This window comes from Balaenoptera borealis (genome assembly GCF_965194805.1).
Source record: "Balaenoptera borealis genome assembly, chromosome: 12".
NCBI lineage: Eukaryota > Metazoa > Chordata > Mammalia > Artiodactyla > Balaenopteridae > Balaenoptera > Balaenoptera borealis.
The window spans coordinates 101,040,684-101,063,243 of record NC_138869.1 but is presented as its reverse complement, the minus strand read 5'-3'; the positions used below and the strand labels follow the sequence as shown (position 1 = coordinate 101,063,243).

General features: G+C 42.4%; 1 protein-coding gene across 2 annotated transcripts in view; it reads right to left on the bottom strand.

The window, feature by feature from the left end:
- NEDD9 (neural precursor cell expressed, developmentally down-regulated 9) overlaps nt 1–22,560 on the bottom strand; it is a 291,241-nt gene that overhangs the window by 170,381 nt on the left and 98,300 nt on the right. For both annotated transcript variants that reach the window (XM_082344493.1, XM_082344495.1), the window contains exon 5: nt 11,600–11,954. The gene's annotated coding sequence lies outside the window, so the exon portion shown is untranslated. The remainder of the gene's footprint in view (nt 1–11,599; nt 11,955–22,560) is intronic.

Below are 22,560 nucleotides of genomic sequence, written 5' to 3'. Positions count from 1 at the left end.
TCAGTGTGGTCAGGGGTAGTAAGCAAAAGCCTCAGTGTTTCAGGGACCCACTTGCACTTATGTACTGGGAGAAAGTGATAAGGTGTTTGCCAAGGTCACCCCGCTCAGTGACCTAGGGGCTGCTTAAAACTTACCGTGGATAACCACAGCTGCTTTTCCCGTCTCCCCCTGGGCCCACATGGCCATTTGCAAATTGAGAAGGAGAGATGGGGATGGAGGATAATCAGAAATCCCAACAGATGCCAGAAGGCTTTGAACTTAAAAGGCAAACAATGATGATTTATTTAACTTATAGGTAAAATAAACATAATTTAATCTATCAACTATATTTATTCCTGTGATTTCTCATTAGCACAGAAAATCAAGAGTCGTCTATGCTTTAAAGGTTAATACAGGGAATTCCCTGGTGGTCCAGTGATTTGAACTCCAGGCTTTCACTGCAGAGGGTGTGGGTTCAATCCCTGGTCAAGGAACTAAGATCCTGCAAGCCACGCGGTGTGGCCAAAAAAAAAAAGGCAATACAATGATTTTTTTTTTTTTTCTATTTATTAATGAGTCACTCTGAGGTAACTACTCTAACACTTGGGCACCTTACAAATCAACACAAATGAAACAAAGGATCCCAGTAGTTTTCCGACTTTAAACTCTCTTGAAAAAAAGTTTCACGTTGGCAGGGACTGTTGGTCTTGTTCCCCTCAGTGCCCAGCGCCCTGTAGGGACTCCATCAATATTTGCTGACTGACGACTGAGACGCAGGTTGGTCGACACGATAACAAAGGAAAGCTAACTTTAAAAAATCCTTCTTATATTTCCTTTCAGTAATGGTACCTCTGTGATCCTGTTTATCACCTAGATAATGAGATATATACCATTTTGACTTTCTTTTCGGAGGTTGAATTGAATTAAATTGGATTGTTCCATTCATCCTAGAAGACTTTTCTATATATATATTTCCATACTCTCCTCTTCTGGAATTCTCTTTTCTTGTCAAACCCTACTCATTCTTTAGGTTCTGTTTCATTTTTGAAAACGTATTCTCTCTCCTCTTCCTCCTACCAGCTAATAAGTATCGAGTATTTAATGTGTCCAATACTGCTTTAGATACTTGGTGTATATTGAACACTCAAAGCCATGTATTGACTCAGAACCTTCAAAACCAACCAGTGAGGTAGGACTGTTATTACCTCCTTTCTGCAGATGAGACACTGAGAAACAGAAAGGTAAAGTAAATTGCTCAAGAGCACACAGCGGCTGGGTAGTAGAGGAGGAATTCTAACCCAAGCGGTTGGCTCCAGAGCTGTCCTCTTAAAGACTCCACCAGTTACTTCAGCCCTCCTGGATCTGCCCATTTTCTGAATTCCAATGATCACTTTTTTTTTTTTTTTTTTACGAGATAGATAATAATGACCATTTCATTAAAAATGGGCTTATACTATACATTCCATTGTATTTGTTGTTTTGAATTTAGATCACATCTTTTCATGTCTTGGTGTGTAGATCATCTTTATTCTTTTTTTAACAGTAACATAGTATTTCAAAGTGCGGATTGCCAAATTATAATAAGGACGTCACTGATGGACATTCTGATTGTGTTCACATTTTCAGTAACACGCACACTTTCATCTCAGCCTGAAAAGAAAAGAATCCTGGGCTAGGTTGAGCTCAAGTAGGGAGTGTTAGGCCAAGAAGATCACCTATGCTATTAAGAAATAAGTTATTCATCAGAGAGAAAATATGACACAGAACAGACCAACACTTCTCTAACTGGGTATTCAAGGAATGCTATTGTTGGGGATGTTAATTGGTGTATGTGAAACAATCTTTTCCCTCTGCAATACTTTGTTTAACTATGAAATAGACGTATCTCTCTGCTAAATCATCCTGGCAGGAACCCAGGAGGGCCAATCCCTGCATCAGAGGCCTGCTTAGAGTAAGATATTACACAAAAGCATGACTGAAGTTTTCCTATAGCTAAAGCAAACAGCCAGCAACATTTTCTCTGAAAAAATGCTCAGGGCAAAAGTATTCTTTGCTCTGCTACGTTAAGTGGAACTCTGTTTTTCAATCAAGCTGTGATTAAAATACTAGAGCAGATTCAAATTTGCTTTCCTGCGGAAAGTCTGTTTTGCCTACGATGTGTGCAGCCCAGGAGGGTGGGCTTCTTGCTTTCACAAAGGATTGCCAGGCCTGCTGCCCACTCGTCTGGTGGCAGCTCCCACCGGGGCTTGGGAGGGGATGGGATGACTTCCCCTTCTGCCCTCCCATGACCTGCACTTGGGTCAAAGGGATCAGCTCGCAGGTCCCCGGAAGCGCATTGGTGCCCGGATGCCTTGCTTCTTTGCTCGGGCCACTTTTTCTTCCCGTCACAATCTCCTCATGCTTTTCTATATCCTTCCTATTCTACAAAGACCATCCTGAGTCCGCCTCTCCTGAGGAGGCTTCCTGGCTTGAATGGTTCTTCTTCCCCTACACACTAGGCTCATTCCTAACACTCACTAGGTCATTCATCCATTCATTCAACAGATATTTACTGAGCACCTACCAAGTGCTAGAGATATAACAGTGAACAAAACAAGTCCTGCACCCATGGAGCAGGCATTTCAGGGCAGGAAACAGACAATAAGCAAACACACAGGTACTCCTATGTTAGGTGATAATAAGTGCAGGTAGTGGAGTGGGTGTGTGAGATGGGGATGGGGCTATTTTATAAAGCATGGAAGGGGAGGGTGGCATGATAAGGTGACATGTGACTCAAGAGCTGAATGAAGAAAGGGAGGGGCCTGATGAGAAAAGAGAGGAACCTTGCACATATCTCCTGGAAGGTCCTTCTAGTTCAAAAGTCCTGAGTTGGGCACATGCTTGGCCTTTGGGGGAACATCAAGGAGGTCATTTAGCTACTTGTTAAACATGATTTTTGTTTTACAAATGTATGCTCTCTCCTCAACTCAAATGTAAGATTCTTGAGAATGGGGCTTTATGTTGGAGATAATAGGTGACACATTTTGACGATGCTTTCTTCAGTAAAATTCCACTCTTTGAGGTACACCACTTTGTAGTATACATCCTTGGGCCCTCTCCAGCCCTTACCTAAAACTTTGATTGGATTACTACTCCTAGCTTTTGGCAGCTCAAATATCCTAATAAAATACCGATGTTCTTAGGGTGGAGGTCAGGTGTGTGAGACTCCTTTGCCTGCGGCCACGTACAACACTTAGCAAGCCAGCACAGGTAATCTCATCATTTTAAGAAAATGGATTCTCAGTTCTAGACAATATGAAGTAATGCCTTATTTAATGCCTCTCTTTGCCTCAGGAAAAAAACCAAAAATGCAAGGAAAAAAGAAACCAAGAAAGTAAACAACTTAAAGCAACCAAAGAAACAAACAAATACCATCTAGTGGTCTTAAGTCTTCCCAAATCAATCCTTCCAAAATCATAACACTTTCATTCAGTGGTTCTTTTATCTGTCTTGCCATAAAAATGAAGAAATTATGAGAAAATTAAATAACTATGTACTAAATACCTTGGTTATTTTATTTTAAATACAATTGTATGCAATTTGTTAATCCTGTCATTCATAACTGAATTATATGTGCTTTTGAAAGCTGTATAATGGAGAGCATGTGGTGTACAATTGTTGAAATGTGTTTATGGTCGTCATATAATTCACAGCTGAGGTCCCTTGTCAACCATAAAGTCCGTGAAGACACAACCTCACTAAATCCAATGCCATATTATAAGGAAAACTGGATTTGATTGACTCGAGTCATATTTGCAGTGCTTCCTGAAGGCATGAAACCTACTGTAAGTCGTTTTAATTCCTTGACCACTTCCCACATATGAGCTCCTTGAGGATGGGGACTTTATCTGCTTGGCTTCACTATAAGATCCTCAACACCATGCACAGTGCCTGGCCCAAACGGGGCTCTTAACAATTGTTGAATAAATAACTGTTAAATTATTTTCTAAAAGGAGATATGTTATCTGTGATGGTTAATTTCATGCGTTACCTTGGTCAGCCCAAGATACCCGGATAAGCAGCACTATTCACAATAGCCAAAACATGGAAACAACCTAAATGTCCATCAACAGATGAATGGATAAAGAAGATGTGGTATGTATATACAGTGGAATATTACTCAGCCATAAAAAAGGACGAAATAATGCCATTTGAAGCAACATGGATGCAACTAGAGATTGTCATACCAAGTGAAGTAAGTCAGAAAGAGAAAGACAAATATAATACCATATGGTATCACTTATATGTGGAATCTAAAATATGGCACAAATGAACCTATCTACAAAACAGAAACAGACTCACAGACATAGAGAACAACAGACTTGTGGTTGCCAAGGGGGAGGGGGTCAGGAGAGGGAAGGACTGGGATGACCAGATGTAAACTATCATATACAGGATGGATAAACAACAAGGTCCTACTGCAGAGCACAGGGAATTATATTCAATATCCTGTGGTAAACCATAATGGAAAAGAAAGTAAAAAAAAAAGAATGTCTATATGTGTATAACTGAGTCACTTTGCTGTACAGCAGAATTTGGAACAACATTGTAAATCAACTATACTTCAGTTTAAAAAAAAAAATCAAGTTAAAAAAACATACCTGGATATTTGGTCAAACATTATTTCAGATGTTGCTGTGAAGTTATTTTTTTAAGTAGGATTAGCATTGAAGTCAGTAGACTCTGAGCAAAGTGGTAACCCTCCATACTCTGGGTGGGCCTCATCTAATCAGATGAAGGCCTTAAGAGAAAAAAGACCGACTTGCGCTTCGAGCAAGAGTTCTGCCAGCAGACTGCCTCTGCACTCAACTGCAACATCACATCTTCCCTGGGCCTCCAGCCTGCCAGTCTACTCTGTAGATTTTGAACTTGCCAGCTTCCATGAATGCATGAGTCATTTCCTTAAAATAAATCTCTCTTTATATGTACATATATACACACATCCTAATGGTTCTGTTTCTCTGCAGTATCCCTTAGTCTTTTACTCTTTCAGTGAACTAGTCAATATATAAATGTAATGTACCAGTAAGTATCCTCACCCACCAAGACCCTACAGTCACCGAAGCCAGACCAGTGACACAACCCCTGACACTAGCAATTGACCTCAACTTCTTCACTCTGGTGGAAGGACAGAGAGCATTACCTCCTCAACGTTCTCTCTTGTGATGTAAAGCCCCTGCACATTTTCCCTCTAGAGAAACAGGTGCTAAGAGAACACGGAACTTGCTACAGCCATGCTGCGATGCTGTTCTGTGAGAAGGCACAGGCTTACTACTGTGCTTTTCGGGGAAAATACTTGCCACGGTGATGCTGAGCCACTGATAGTATCACTTCCTCTAAATATTTCCACTCTTTATAAGTGAAGCTGTGGGTGGGGAATTTCAGAGTCACGGAACTAGTCCAAAGGTTACGAAAGGTTCACGGACACGGTACCATTTGATGACTATGTGCTAATTAGTCCCATATACTCTAAGGAAAAGATGAATCTAAAAATACATCAGTGGGAAGGCGCCAGGGGAGTTTTGTATGAAATGTGGACTCTTCAGGCTCTAGCAATGTGGTTAGTACTCATGGTGGCCACTTGCTGATTGGGCGGAGGATGCTTCTGAAAACTAAGTTCCACATAGATCCTTGCCCCAGGGTTTTATGCGGTAGGGGAAGTGGACAGCGTGAGTGAAAGCGTTCCTTAATGTGCCCACAACCAGCACAGTTCTCCACCCAGGAGTCATTTTTATTTCTTCTTTCCCTCCGTTTAAGGCCCCTTTCCTCCTTTGATGTCTTTTTCCTTTTGGCTCTCAAGTGCCTAATTCATTCACCTTTTATCCCCAGTTAAAACCTGTTTCTAACATGAGGCAAAGCTTCACGCCTCTGCTGGCGGGATTTTGTGCATGAGAGACGGAGAAATTTGGGAAGCATTGTGCCTTCCTGCAATCATACTCCGAGTCTTCACCTTTGGCAGTGACCTAGCACTGTCAATCGATAGAGACGATAAATACATTGTCACTTGTTTACACAACAGAATGCTCTATAGCCGTGAAAATGAGTTGTCAGCACGTATTTACATCGACACGGATAACCCTCCAAAACAACGTTGAGCCACAGAGCCAGTTACGGAGGAACGCATATGGTATGATTACACGCGTTTAAAGTTCCCAAACAGGCAGAAATCAACTGCATATACACATAAACGATACATAAATTAATTTATATATAAATTGCACATACACATATGCATATATGTACATATATAGGCACATGAGGCCAATCTGAAAAGTAACGGAATGTGATTAACACAAAACTTAAGACCGCAGTTCCTTTCAAGGGTTGGGAAGGTGGACAGTGGGTACACGTGTATTTGTTTTCTTATTTCTACTATTATTTGGAATGTATGTACACATTATATGTACCTCTTTGTAGTATGAAGTGTTTTGCATTATTTTAAAATTTTTCTAAAATGAAATTTATCTGGATTATCAACCCTCGTTTCCCACCTTCCTTGGAAAGTGGAGGGAGGGCCCTGGGGGAGAACAGCTGCCTATAGAAATTAAATAGAGTGGAGGTATAGACCTCCTTTAATCAAAGCTTCTAATCTGAAGTGAATGTGAAAAGGGATGTGGACGCATTGGCACCTCTGCCTGTCACCTTATTTCACCACTGCTGAGTTACTCTGAACCCCCAGGGTTTGTCCTTAGGGCAGAACTGCCTTGCAGTGGAGCCTGGGGCTGTGTCGATTTCAAGCAGTCTTTCCCATCACTGCCTGGACGTTTGGGAGCCACTGTGGTCACAGTGAAGTTGCTTATTTTGATGACCAAAAAGCCTGCAGCACACAGAGTGGCTTGGACACCCCCTTCCGAGGACGTCCACGCCACTCCTGGCCCTGCAGACTGCGTGGGATGGGACACGGCCGTGCCGTTGAGGGGCACCGCCTCTAGTGGAGCCCTGCCCAGTCTCTCAGGCAAGTCCCACCGGCCAGGGTTTCCATATCAAGTGTGCCGCCAGTACAGTGAGTAACACGATTCTTTTCTTTAAACTGACTCACTTTTAGGGTGGTGGGGGACGGTGAATTGGAGGAAGGTGGTCAAAAGGCACAAACTTCTAGTTATAAATAAGTACTAGGGATGTCATGTGCAACATGATAAATATAATGAACACTGCTCTACGTCATATAGCAAAGTTTTTAAGAGTAAATCCTAAGAATTTTTGTCACAAGGAAAACATACTTTTTTTCAATGTCTTTAATGTTGTATCTATATGAGATGATGAATGTCTCCTATGATAATCATTTCATGATGTATGTAAGTCAAATCATTATGTTGTACACCTTAAACTTATTCAGTGCTATATGTCAACCATATCTCAATAAAACTGGAAGAAAACAAAAACAAAAAAAGAAAAATAAATAGACACTTTTTTTTAAACTTAAAGACATGTAAATTAAAAAAAAAAAAAAACCTTTCATGCCACTCCTGCAAATAAAAACACATTGCCATTGTTGTTACTAGAAGGTAGTCATTAAAAAAATAAATGCAGGAAAACAAAACCATGATATTAAATTTTAGCTAGCTACCATTGCCTGCTGACGGCTTATAGCCTGAGGTCTACTTTCTCTTTGTGCCAAAGGTAAATGGCCACAGGTTAGAGGGGTCTTTAGATCAGGTCTACAACAGAGGATCAAAAGAGAGAAATGGAAAAAGATTTCTCTGTGTGACAAAGTCCAGTGACTCAATGTGATTAAATGCCATATCTGGGTACCAAGTACCATATCAAATTATCATATTGTGTCCCACACTTTGGAACTTTTGATCAAATGAGTTTATGGGGAGACAGAGAAGCAGAGGGAAAGTGGAGGCGGTTTGCAGTAGGATGTGTCTTCACGTGGTGTAGTTTCGTACAGGACAGGATAAGTCTAAAGGAGCTTCCCCGTGCTGGTACCTGGGTCCTTTCTCCAAGTGGGACCTCACAAGGGAATGAGAAGGACCCTCCCCCCCCGGGCCCTTGAGTGGATATGAGGTGTGTTGCAGGGAGGCAAGGGTGAAAAGAGGAGAGGAAAGCCATTAAGGGCACATTACCAAGCCAGCTACCACTGTGGGCAACTGCAGTACAAGTCCAGGTGGAAATTTTGAGAAAAGGTGAAAGACTGTCTTAGAGTCATTCCACTCAGGCCCAAGGGAGCTGGGATATTTACAGCCCATTAGAGAGTTAATTTCTGGACGTTTTCATTTGTCTTTGGGCAATTACAGTGACCCTACCTGGCCTGGAGAAAGCCCTCAGGTCATGAGAGAAAGATGCAGGCTGTTAGAAGTCTGCCCAGTCCTGCTGAGGCCCGAAGGACGTAGGCAGGACTCTGACTGCTTCTACTACGCCCCTTCCCTGCTAGATACTTTAAAAATTGTTACCACGTTTAATCCTTACCCACAGCCCTTCCCGATAGCGATTAATTTCCCCTTATTTACATATAAAGGAAGAGGCACCGCGAGTTACGTCATTTGACCAAAGTCATACAGTCTGTGTTCTCCTGCACCTCTGGTTATACCTTTCTAGTCTTCTTTTTCCTTTCTTTTCTTAAAAAATATTGAGGTGAAACTCACATAATGTAAATTAGCCAATGTAAAGGGAACAATTCACTAACATTCAATATATTCACAATGCTGTGCAACCACCCCCTCTATCTAGTTCCAAAACATTTGTATCACCCCAAAAAGAGGCCCCATACCCATTAAGCAGTTGTCCTCCATATTTCCCTGCTCCCAGACCCCAATCTACATTCTGTTTCTATTGATTTACCTATTATGGACATTACATTTAAATGGAATCATACACTTTGGGGGCCTGGTTTTTTGAGGTTCATACACGTCGTAGCATGTATCAGACCTTCATTCTTTTTTTTTTTTTTTAAATTTATTTTTGGCTGCTTTGGGTCTTCGTTGCTGCGTGCAGGCTTTCTCCAGTTGCGGCGAGCGGGAGCTACTCTTCGCGGTGGTGTGCGGGCTTCTCACTGCGGTGGCCTCTCCTGTTGCGGAGCACGGGCTCTAGGTGTGCAGGCTTCAGTAGCTGTGGCACGCAGGCTCAGTAGTTGTGGCTCGCGGGCTCTAGAGCGCAGGCTCAGTAGTTGTGGCGCACGGGCTTAGTCGCTCCGCAGCATGTGGGATCCTCCTAGACCAGGCATCGAACCCGTGTCCCCTGCATTGGCAGGTGGACTCCCAACCACTGTGCCACCAGGGAAACCCCAGAACCTTCATTCTTTTTTTGTGGCTGAATAATATTCCATCGTATGGTTATACCAGAATTTATTTATCCATTCATCTGCTGATGGACATTTAAGCTGTTTCTACTTTTTCGCGATTGTGAACAGTGCTGGTATGAAAGCATGAGCCCCTGTTTTCAATTCTTTGGGGTATATAGCTAGGAGTGGAATTGCTGGGTCATGTGGTAATTCTGTGTTTAACTTTTCAAGAAACTACCTAGTCTTCTTAGAGAGCTCATTCTCCTCTCCCTCTATTTGAATGTTAGGATTTCTTGAGGTTCCATCCTAAGCCACCCCCCCTCATTTCTCACTTGATATTCTCTCTCAAGGATGTTTCATCCACACCCATGGCATCAATCAGCGTCTATAGGTTCAGGATCCCCAGGACCCTGCTCTGAGCTCTAGACCAGCATGTCAACTGCCTGGCTGACATCCGCCTTTGGATGTGTTCAAGGCCCTCCAAAATCATCCGTTCCAGAACGGAACTCAGCCCAGGCCTGGTCGTCCACCAGCTACTCTAGTCTCTGTGAGCGGCAAGCAGCATCAACATCCATACGGATGCCCCAACCAGAAAACTGGGGATCGTCTTCAACGCTTCCCCTGGGATCTCCTTTCCTATTTACCCCCAAGTCCTGTTGCTTTTCCTTTCTCGATGACTCTTTATCTGTCTAGTTCTGCCTCTACTGCTACCATCCTTGTCTTGTCTGTACTCCCACTGATATCCTTGCTTGGCTGACTGCATCAGCCTTCTAACCGGTCTCCCTGTCAGCAGGTGTGGCCCATCCCATCCATTCTCCACACAGTAGCAAAAGGGATTTCTTAAAAATGCAGATCAGACCATGACACCCCAAGCTTCTCCACCAGTTTTAGAATAAACAGTATCTTCAACGCTGCCTCTTTCTCCAGTCTCGTCTTGAGCCACTCTTCTCTTCCCTCTGGCCACACTGGCCTTAATTTAGCTGGACAATTCGGGTCTCCCGCCCAGGGAGCACCATAAGCTGCTCCCTGCACCTGGCACTAGCCAGCCCTTTGCCTTGTTCATGCCTGTTCTTCTCCAGTTGTCATGGCCCCTGTGCTACGGAAACCTCGCTGACGCCCAGACAGACCACGCTCCCCTGCGATGTGCTCTGGTCCTCATTGCACTTGGGTAATGATTAATCAACAGACTACAAGCTTTTGGGGGGCAGGGCAATGTCAGTTTTGCTCCATCTTACTTAAGTTTTGACTTAAAAGTGGCTTCCACACTGTGAATACTCACTAGAGACTTGTACAATAATTTAGTGACCTAATTCACAAGAAACGGTGGAGCTCTAACATGAAACTGATTTCACACCCTGCCCTTTCCACTGCTCCCCTTTGCTCCATTCTTAGAACAGAAATGTCCTTAAAAATAAGCAAACTTGGGAGCAAACAGAAACAAGGAGGAAAACCGCTTGGCTGGTTCCCAGGGTTCTGTCGTGGAGGCTAGTTCTTCACACCCACTTCTGGGTGGGAAACCAGCTGCTGGGGGGAAGGGAGGGGCTCTCCAAGCAGGAGCTGAAAAGACCAGAGGCCCCTCCCTCACCTCTGGTCACTGGCTCGGGGACTAGCCTCCTCACCAACCTCCTGGCAGCTTGAGAGAGCATCTGACCCTTTTAGAAGGGCTTTTCCTCTTTAAAGCTGTATGTATTCTTCATTTTGAAGTAATTTCAGCACGATAAAAAGTTGCCTCAAGTCTTTTGCGGAAGAAAGGCAATTGAATGAATGAACACATTAAATGGATTAATATACAGAGAAAAGTAAGGGTGGAGCTATTCGGGTGGCCCAGTGTGGACACAGAGAACAGTGTAATTTGTCCCCAACCCCTTAGAGGGGATACTAATGACCCATTCTCTGCAGAGCCTGGATACACACAGAGTCTGATTCTCATCACCACTTCTTGCCCCTCCATCATTCCCATAGAGGCTGAAAACGACATTATAAATGACACTAATCCACCATAAATTGTAAGTGACAGCCCACACTTAGAGGTTCTGAAATAATTAGGAGAAGTAAAAGCTCAGGGTCATTTCAGGTAACCTCTCCGAGGCCGCTAGGAAGGGGGAGGGGCCATGTATTTTACACACCAGGAAGCACCTACCCAGGAAGATATGAAACTAGAATCACATAGGTATTAAGTTGCACCCTGAAGGAGGAGACTCTTTCCTCCTGAGGCCTGCTGAGTCCCTCCCAGCAGCTGCAGATAAGGGTGCCCCCAGCAGGGAACACAGCGGGTTGTCTGACACCAACTCAGGAAGTCAGAGTCTGAGTGAGCACCCTGCCTTCCCCTCAGGCCGCAGCAAGTGTCTGGGAACTCACCCAGGGCGGAAGGCTGTGGGATCCTCTGGTCGCGTCCTTGCCCTCCCTCTGGGCAGGCAGGCGGGAGGTGGCGGCTCAGTCCTGCCTCATGGCCGTGCTTCTGTCTTGCTGCAGCCGCTAGACTTGCTTCTGAAGGCAGCTGTGAGCATTTCTCCACGGAGCAACTGCACACGCAGACTGTGATTGGCGACCTTGTGGGTGTTTTTCCTTCCGGTTGCTGTGAAGTGATGTTGTCTCAGTTCATTTCCTCTCTGTGCATCTTTTTTTTTTCCCCTCTGTCAGACCTCCTGACACACTGAGGACCACTGGTTGTTTAGGGACAGGCGAGCCATCTAGTTCGGATCGGCACCGTTTGCTATTTTGAGAAAGAGATCTTTAGATTAGGATCACCATGAAATTCTGTGAGATGTACTTTCTAAGTGGCACAAGCACCTTTCTAGGCTGCACTGAGGCAAAAATTAGGCTTTTCAAGACCAATCAATTTAGGATTTTGTGGTTTTATGAGCTCAATATGTTCTAAAGAGTTCTACTATAAATTGACATGAAACATCCTTTCATTTGACAAGTATTTATTGAGCCTGTACTCTGTGTGCTGGGGGCTAGGTACCCAAACAGATCATTCCTACGTACAACGTGATATAGAAGCCTAGATTTGATTATGTGAAAGGGAATTTGAAAGTATTTCATCCCAAACCCGTGTCTTCTTCCAGCTGGGCATTTGAGTAGCATACAAGGGGAAGTACTCTGAGACTGACCACCTGGGTTTGGATCATGGCTCTACTCTTTAAATACTTTTGATCCTTCTGTGCCTCAACTTCCTCATCTGTAAAATGGGAATAATAAAAGGGCTGCTGTGAGAATTGAATGAGTTAGTATATGTATTCAAAGAGCACCTGGCACAATAAATAAGTAAACAGCATATGCATGCTTACCATTATTATTAGTGGCAAATTATACATAACTTCAGTCCTTGGTTTTTTTTCCTTTTTTGCCCCGCTTCCCACCCCTTGCTGGTGCCTAGGAAATGACTTGGGGCATAGCGGATTGAGGGAAGAGGGAGATGGTTTGAATGACTGATATTCCGAAATGATGTGGTGGTGCCTGATGTTTCTGCTCCTGCCTGCTCCACCCCCGAGACAAGGACAGGGCTGTCCTTGGCCTTCCCCTCATCTTTACACTCTGCTCATGCTGTCTGTTGCACTCTTGCGACTTCTGTTTTCTTGTTGTTTTGTTTTGTTTAGTTTTAATTTCCTGTAATACTTCTCTGAAACTCAGATCCACGTTATTTAGTTTTAAATGTCGAGCTGGCCTGAATCATGCTAAGAAATGCTCTGTCCGTAAACAGATGCTACCTTTAAACAAAGAAACAAAAACTCAGCTCAATGCCTTGTGCAATTGGGACTTATAAATACATCAACAATAAGAAGATCTATATTAATCTTTATACATGTACATAATTAGCAAACTTCATGGTACAAATACCATTAAGGTACTCCATTTTTTTTCATTCTCTTCCCTTTCCTTAAAAAACTATTCTTGAGTACACGCTATATATCAGGAACTGGTCCAGATTTGAGGTAGAGTTATTCTAAGTTTTTATTTTATAGTGCAGAGTATTTATTCATGATACATAATAGAGGTAGAGGAGAAGTACAGACAGTAAATAATTTTTTCAAAATGCTCCCCTATGCATTTCCCATATCAGTAAAATACCATTATCAGTAAAATATTATTTGCTTCATTAGATGTTTGTGCAGTATAAATTTAAATGCTAAATTTTATAAAAAATAGTTTACAGTTATATAGTGTAACTTGAAGATTAATGCTATCTAGTTGTTTCCATAAGTCGATGATACCCTAGATATTCTAAAAAAACTAAGCTTGGGCTTCTTTTAAATAAAGTCCTTGAGTTTGGCAACTTGATTATCCTTAACTCTGTTATTTCATCTACATCCTCATGGCTTCTTTCCCCACTTTGAGCTGCCTGGACCTCCCACTGCTGAGCTCTTCAGGATGGAGAGAGGGCACATCTGTGAAGGCAAACTAAGGAGCTCAGACTTTGTCCAAAAACAGATCAGATTTGTTTGCAAAAAACAAGTTAAATATTTTTCCCACTTGGAAAGATGGAAGTTTCCTACGTCTGTTTTCCTACTTACAGTCTTAGATTTCCTTCTTCTTTTTTTTTTTTTGTGTGGTTTGTTTTCTTCTTTTGATTAGTGGCAGGTTATGCCACATATCAAAATTTTGACAAACCACAGATGGTTCTGACAAAAAACAAACAAGTGTAATTTGTAATCACTGTATCCAATGAAGACTGTGTTTACATTTTCATCTTTATTTACACAGTCTTCTTGACTGCTTTGATTAGCTTCTTCATGCCATCTCAGATTGCTGGAATCTCAGCACCACAGAATGGTTTATAACTACCTGTTAAGCAGTAGCCAACCTCCAGGCAATGGTTTTGAATCTGTCATGAATATTTGGTCCAAGCAGGGCCTGCTGTATGAAGTGGAGGCTGAGGGGTGAAGGAGAAAGAAGTGAGGAGAATTTGAGAAGATAAAAAGTTTAAAAAGTCTATGGTCAAGTTGTGTCCGTGTGTGTGTGTGTGTGTGTGTGTGTGTGTGTGTGTGTATTTATGATTCCATTTGCTTGACTCATTTCCCTCCACGACTGAAGACAGTATTAGCCCTGGGGAATCAGCTGCCCACTAAGGAATTTAAATGAATATGCTCAAGAGTTGGTTTGGCACGTTTTACGAGCAGCGTTGTCTAGTATTATAACGTATGCCTCCTCCCTTCTCGGGACTGTGAGTTGGTCTTGTGGTTTTCATTTTTAGATGAAGAAATCAGAGTTCAAAAAGATCCAGCTCATTTGTCCATTCAATAACTACTGTGGACCTGAAAACTCCTCTGAGATTTCCTGCACATTTTTGATATACCAGTTCACAAGACTCAGGGCCTGCACTCAAGAAACTCATAGCTTAGTTGGTAGATTATCTAGTGAGATCAAGATTCCCCTTAATGGGTTCACTCACGATATTAAAAGCATTTATTGAACAAGTGCTATGATAAATAAAAAATGAATGAAAATCAGCTCCTAAGAGAAATTCCAGTCTAGTAGGCATGACAAAAAATGAACCTTATTCACCTTCCTCTTTTGTTCTCTTGCTGCTTACAACCCTTCTGTTCTCTCTCTTGTAACAGGACATCTTTGCCTTCCGTCTCTTCTGTTCTCCCGTCCATCAACCTAGTCCTAGAGTGTCGCGCTCTTACATTGCCAGAACCCCATGGAAAGCTATTTCAGTAACATGTTAATGTCGATTTCCTTGTTCTTGTTCTTCTGGGTGTTCACCCATTCCCAGCCCTAGGTGGAAGTTCAATCTACTTTCTCTCATGCTTCAGAGCAACCCAGACTCACTGGGAAAAAGTTAACAAAGGCCAAATTGTTTCCTGGCATCTCTCTCTCAGTAACCTCAACTGAGGCCCTTCTGCTCCTCAGGAATCTTCTCACTCATTTCCTACTCTCTGTCAGGTCTTCTTTCCAAACTTTCCTCTCTCTCCAGAAGCTCTGAGCCCAGCCCTGAGCTCACACCATGCCGAGGTAAGATGCTGATGTGAGCTCTTTCAGCGTCCCTCATGATCTCTGCAGAATTTCACTCTTTCATCCATCCAGCTCCTCATTCTCTGGTCATTCTTCAATCCTTTGAATTATAGTTTCAAGCATTACCATTGGATTAATAAAAATAGTAATAGCTACCATTTTTGATGTTTATCATTAGGAGGAAAATGACATTTTCATAGATGAAACCATTCTTCTAGCTCACAGAACAGCTGTTTGAAGAAACATGCGTTCCAAGAAGAGCTAAAGGAAGAAAGACTGAATCCTTTTCAGGACAGAACTGATGACAAACATAAAGGGTTCTGATTTATTGGAGGCATTCATTGCATTTAAGCATCTGGCAAACACCAAGCACTGATTTGTCCATTACTTATATCTCGATCACCTATCCCTCTATTAAATGATAACCACCTTTGACTTCCCAAAGAATAATTAGCAAAATCTTGTCAGTGTTGATTTTGCCATAATTTTTAAATTAATTTTTTAAATATACAACTAATAAATTTATATTATAAAAAAACTAACATTGAAGGTAAAATTAAAGTGCTTTCCAACCATCAACCCTAATTTCAGGTCTCGCCTCTGCTTTGCCCAAAGGGAACCCCTGGTACCTGTTTGGTATGTATTCTTCGAAGACGTTTGCTAGGCATTTACACGAATATATGTAACCACCACCGTCAATTTGCAACGTGCACGTGTGCAACCTTGCCCTTGAGCGCGCTCTTGTGCACAAACAGAACACAAGACTGAAACCATCACATTATGCTCGGTTTCTGAGGAAACTGTACAAACTGCTGTTCTGGTTTCACATGAAATAGGAATTTGAAAGCAACATCTTATTCATAAGAATATACAAAATAAAATTACACTGCTGTTTTCGATGGTTGAAGAGATTAGACTCCTCCAACTGACTTTTGACTATTTGTTTTCTAAATATACAAAAATGTGGATTTACATCCAACTGGTTTGCCCCTGAGTAGAGATTCCCAGATCAAATACCAAAGGTTGATTAGTCATTTGATAAGGTGATTTTTCTGGATTTTCCTTTATTGCCTACACAATCACTTAACCAAAAAATCAAGTCAAATCATGCCTCTCCCGAGGTAGGTTTGCTGCCCTGACAGTGACCCAGTCCCAGGGAGGGACTGCCAAGTGTCATGATAATTTACAGCTCCTTTTTGCTCTGCCATGGCTGGTTCTTTAGCTTTCCTTTCCCTTGAGCATGTCCTCCTCCTGATTCTCGGAGCAGCCTCCATTTCACAAGCCCATATTGACAGATTCCTACTCTAAAGACTTAGAAATATTTTTTACTGATTCCTGGTACTTAAAACCCCAACACACTTGTTCCCTTTAGTTTTTATATAAGTATTTTACTCTAAGACAATAGAAATTCTAAAAAGAAATCCAACTTATCCCTCCTCTATTTTCACCACAACTTTTCCTATCGTATTAGCGAAAAGCCCTGTGCCCACAGGTTCACGGAAACCCTAATACTTAGTGCCTTAATTCTATCCACTCTTCTTCTTACTCTGCCTCCTTCCTTTCATGCTCAGCTTTCCTGAAAGAGTTGTTTCGTCTACACTGTGTGCTCCCACTGCCACACCTTCCATTCCCTTCTTCCTCGCTGCGTTCCCTCCATCCTGACCTCTGGCTCCCACCCTCAGCTCTGCATGCAGTAGTCCCTGTTAATGTCACCCATGGCATCCTAGATGGTGAAACCAAAAGACATCACAATGGCTTTCCTCTGTTGCATTTAAAATGACCGATCACTTCTTTCCTCTCAGACCCCTCTTTCTTTCTCTGGGGGATCCCGCTCAGCTCAGTTCACTTCCTTCACAGTTCACTACATTCCCCCCGCTTATTGCTACTCCTGTTCCACCAATGGACCTCACATATTTTCACTCTACTTCTCCCTCTGGATGGGCTCCTCTACTTCCATTTAGGTCTGGGGCGAGTCTTCTCCTCCTGACTCTCCACTAATGTCATTATCATCCCTTCAGTCTCTGTCTTAGTCAGTTCTAGCTGCTTTAACAAAATTCCATGGGCTGGATGGTTCAAACAACCAAACATTTATTTTTCACAGTTCCGGAGGCTAGAAGTCTGAAACCAAGGGTGCCAACACAGTTGGGTTTTGGTGAGGGTCCTCTTCCTGGTTTGTAAATGGCTCTCTTCTTGCTGTATCCTCACATGGGGGAGAGAGATGATCCTTCTTTGTCTCTTCCTATAAGGACACTAATCCCATTCATGAGGGCTCCATCCTCATGACCTATTTTACCTCCCCAACGTCAATCTCCTAATGCCATCACTTCAACATAAGAATCTGGGGGCTTCAACATAAGAATCTGGGGGGGACATAAACATTTAGTCCATAGCAGTCTCTCTGTCCTAAAACATCACAAACATTTCCTTGCTTCTTAAATCTAACCTGTCACCAAATCCTGATATTTAAAAAATTAAATCTTAAATCTTGTTGACCAATTCAATACATGCCCACTGCTACTACCTTAGTTTAGACTTTCATTGCTTGGGCTGTCACAACAATTTCTAATTGTGACAGGGCACAAGGTGGGTCCTCAGGAGATATTAGTTGAATGAGCATCTCCACAATACTAGATGTTCTCATAGAAAACTTTCAAATCTCCTCATGTCACTGTCTGCTTAAAAACTTCCACCAACTCCCTGTTGCCTACAAAACAAAGTGAAATGACTTAGTTGGTGAATCGAGATCCATGCTCTCTTCTTAGATTCTCTCCTTCTTATCCACACCTAGAGTTCCTCTCACCTTCCCATCACCCTGCACTGCTCACTCTTCCCTAGTATTTCATGTCTTCTCATGATTTGGGGATTGTAAAGGCTGTTCCCCTACCTAGAATGCCATTCCTTCTCTTTTAGGCAACATGCTTCAAGACTGTCCCCTGGACAGAGAATCTTTTCCCCCTTTCACTGTCACCAAAACTTCTATTATTGAGCTCAACACATAGTATCATAATAGTGTGTCTGTTTCCTTGGACTTCAAGGTTCTGGATGGCAAGGAACTGTTGCTTATTCATTTTGTTTAGACCAAACTAAATATTTTACAAAGTGGTCTGTAGAGGTCTTGTATCAAAATCACCCACAAGGTGGTTAAATATAGATCCCCAGGTCCCACCCTTGAATTGCTGAATCAGTTTCTCTGCGGAGTGGAACCCTCCCAGCTAATTCTTATGCACACGAACATTTGGGGACACAGTTACAACATCCAACAAACATTTGATGAATAAAGACATGATGAAAGTGTTAAGATCTCTACTCCTGAAAATCTGCTCTATTTCCTTCATTCCTCTGGGGTGTAGTTTGGCTGGAGACAGGTCCAGGGAATTTGGCTCCGCCGCAGGTCAAAGTGACCTAATGGGAAACAGCTTTTGCGTTATTCTCTAATCAGGTCATGCAAAGCACCTATTGTCCTGTCTAAATGCGAAATTAAGTTTAGGGCCATTCAAAGCCCTGAAGATGGTTGGTCGTGATAAGAGCTAACAAATTCTTGCTCAAGTGAGAACTGGTATTTCGAGCATGCTCTGCAATTTTAACTCACCAAAGCCAAGTTCTTAACCTTAAGTGGTTCAGAAGTACCTTCAAAGGAGTCTCACTGTCTCATTTGCTGTGCTTATCACCAGTATTGGTAACTCTGATATCAGTTAATAGTCCTCCCCTATTGACATTGGGTGAGTTGTGAATGAGCCTAAGAGTTTTTAGACTTTGGGTGAGGCTGATGGACTTGGGAAGCCACAGGGTCTCTAAAATGTCCTTTTAAAATTTCTTCAGTAGATTTTTGAGCTCCATCAACATGACCTTGAGATCTGTCACAATGCACCATACCAGGCCTAACAAAGACTAAAAAACGTGCAGTATCTAAATGACCTCAGGACTACACAAAGTACCTTCAACAAATGTTTGTTGGACTTGTTATTTACCAAATAAATCTTACCAAAAGTACACATAACAACTTCTTTATTACACAAGTAACATATACTCATTGTTGAAACCAGAAAAAGTAAGGAATTCAAAAAGACGACATAACCAATGTTACACTGGAGTGTGTATACATTTAAATGTTTTCCCATATATATGTAGAGTGATATTACGGTGGATTAGTTTACTATTGTTGCTATAACAAGTTACCACAAAATTAATGGCTTAAGACAAAAGACATTTATCATCTTACAGTTCTATATGTTAGAAGTCCCACACAGGTCTCCCGGGCTAGTTAGTGTATAGGCATGGCTGCATTCTTTTGGAGGGGCTAGGGGAGAGTCTGTTTCCTTGCCTTTTTCTCTTCTAGAGGTTGCCCATATTCCTTGGCTCCTGGCCTCTTCTTTCATCTTCAAAGTCAGTAATGTTGAACCTCTATGACTGTTGCTCTATAGTTACATCTCCCCCAACCTCAGCCGGGAAAAGTTCTACTATTTGATTTTAAGGACCCAAGTGACTAGCTTGGACTCTCATGGATAATATAGGAGCCCAATTCAAGGTCTCTAACTTCATCACACTTGCAAAATCCCTTTTGCCATGTAAAGTAACATATTCTTAGATTCCTAGAATTAGGACGTGGACATGCTGGGGTCATTATTCTGCCTATTGCAGGTAGAGACTGAACATCTAATGTTCACGGAGGTTAAGTGACTTACCCAAGATCACAAAGTTTGTAAATATTGAACCTAGTAGTTAAATTCTTTCAGATTGCAAGAGTTTGACACAATCAGATTCTCAGCAAATGAGATTTATGATGAAGGCACGTAAGGAACAACGGTAGGGAGTTCGCATAAACGTAGGACCGAGCCTCCCAGGAACTGGCACTTCATCCTCAGTCCACAGACCCCAGGATCTTGCTGACTCTCAGCAGCGGCCACCCACAGCACCACATGAGGCCACTGCCTGTTTCTTAATACTTCTCATACCCTTCTTAGCTCCCTCCAATGTCCTGCTTAGCTTCTTAATCATCTTAAATTCTACTGATTCATGGCTTTAGCCCACTGTCTCCTCTCCATCAGTCTCTTGGTTTTTGAACCCTTCTGTCACTTGTATTTTTCTCTCTGTATCACCTTCATACTTCTTAAAAGAAAGGATCTGATAGAGTCCATTGGTCACTACAGGGCACTGGACACCCCTGTCCTATAGAGGGGTCCCACTGGATTATCTCATTGGCTGGTGGTCAGCTTACAGATGGCCATCTTCAAAAACAACTGCCCCTTCCTGGTTCCATCAGCCAGGATCAGGGGGGTCAAATGTGATGATCTGTTTGTAAGAAATCACTTAGGGTCCCTTCCCTCAGAATAGGGCCATGAGCAAGTGGGCACAAAGAGACTCTTCTCCAAAGCCTCGGCGAGAATGTCTTCCCCACGCACTCCTGCATACGCTGCAGCTGAACCATATCTGGGAACCACAACTGGAATAATCTAGCTGAATGAAAGAGTATAAGCAGGGGCTGAACAAGAGGAAGAGACAGTGCCCAGAACTAATACTGAATATGGACATTTTGAAAACGATTTAGGTAATTGTTTTCAGTACTTTAAGGCCCTAATTGCTGATCTTCAACAAAGAGGCCACACAGGCTTATGAGAGTTCTAAAATTATATCGTATTTATCAGTCACCAGGACCTCAACTTGCTTCCACAAACCACATAGGGCCTTGTGAAATGAGGCTTTGGAAAGGGGACCCTGTTGTTTCTAAATTTTCACCCATTTGTTTCCCTATCTGCATTTGCTCTAAAAGGGGAAAGTGGCCTCATTAATTTGGAAAGAATGAGTCTAAACATGTTTCAGAAGGAGAAAAACTCTCTTGGGCATGCTGAAGCCCGCCCCACCCCCCGCCGCCCCGCCCTTCCTGATGGAAGAATGTTGCCATAAAACTTTCATCTGATATTTCCCACAAAAATGTGAGCTGTGGTCGCAGCTCAAAGATGCCAACACAAATCTCGAACACAGCCACCTCCTGACTGAAAACACAATCTAGGCTATTCTTTAGTCTGGACGTCGGTCACCAGGGACACAAATTGATTTTAAATTTCAATTAATTACGTGGGAGGAAATGGCCGTCTGATAGACAGAGGTCTTAACATAAATATTTCTCCCTGGTGACAGAGTACTGAGATGCTGCCATGTTACACACAACCAGGGTTTTTTCCATGTGGCGTGCTCTTTTTTTCTCCTCCTCTTGTGCTTTTAGAGAGAATGCCAATGGCATGTTGTCACCTCAATTTTCTATACCCTGTAATAATTCATTGAATTCATTCATCTTTACTCTGAAATACACAACATTCTTCATGCTGGCAATCAAAACATATTTTTTTTTGAGCAATTACCACTACGTTAGGAGCTGGGAATAAACCAGTGGGTAAAAATATACACAGTATGTTGTGTATATTGGATGCTTTGGCTACAAATACTGTAAAAATAGAACTTAAAGTGGCTTGAACAATAAATACCTGTTGCCTCACCATGCAAGAAGTCTGGGGGTAGATCAATAAATATCTTCATGTCAGTTTTATTCTCAGGTGGTTGGTTCCCTCACAGTTGCAAAGTGGCTGCGATAGCTTTAGGTAGTACCTTCGATAGCTTTAGGTAGTACCTTCTCAACCACATCCAAATGCAAATAAATACATAAATAAATAAAGCCAAAATGAAGACACTCCCCTTTTTGGGTCCCACTCCCCAGCAGAAATGCCCTCACGTCTTAGGAGGCAGAACTGCATCACAAGCCTGTTCCTGAGCTGATCAACAGCAAGACAAATGAAATGGTCATAATTTGCTTAGACTAGTCAAATTTTGGCTCCGGGGATTAGGAAAGGGCTTGGTCTTTGCTGAAGCACAGGGTTACCCCATACAGAAAGAAAATCCAGTTCTGTCAGCAGGAAGATAGGATTAGCTATTGGATAAGAAACCAGCAAGTCTGCCTCTGTGCAACTTCCAGATGACATAGGAGGGACGGGAAAAACACTCCCCAACATACACGTTTTTCATAAGGAGTCCAAAAGACAGAGGTTCCAGTATCCGTTAGTAGTTACAAGATCTTGGGTCAGCCTCCTGGAACCTCAATTTCTGAATATGCAAAATGGGAAATCATATCTATCTCACTGGGTTGCTCTGAGGATCAAATATATTAGCACTTGCAAAATACCTAGCACTGTGCCTGGCCCATAGGAATTGCCCAAAACATGCCATTTCCTTCTTCAAGGCCCTCAGGCTGCTCAAGTCTAAATGGCTGGATAACTGACAAGCCAATGAGCCTGTATTCTGATTGATAAGCACTGGGATATTAGGATTTACAGAGGCTTCCTGGGGGAGGTATTACTATCACAGTTGCCAGG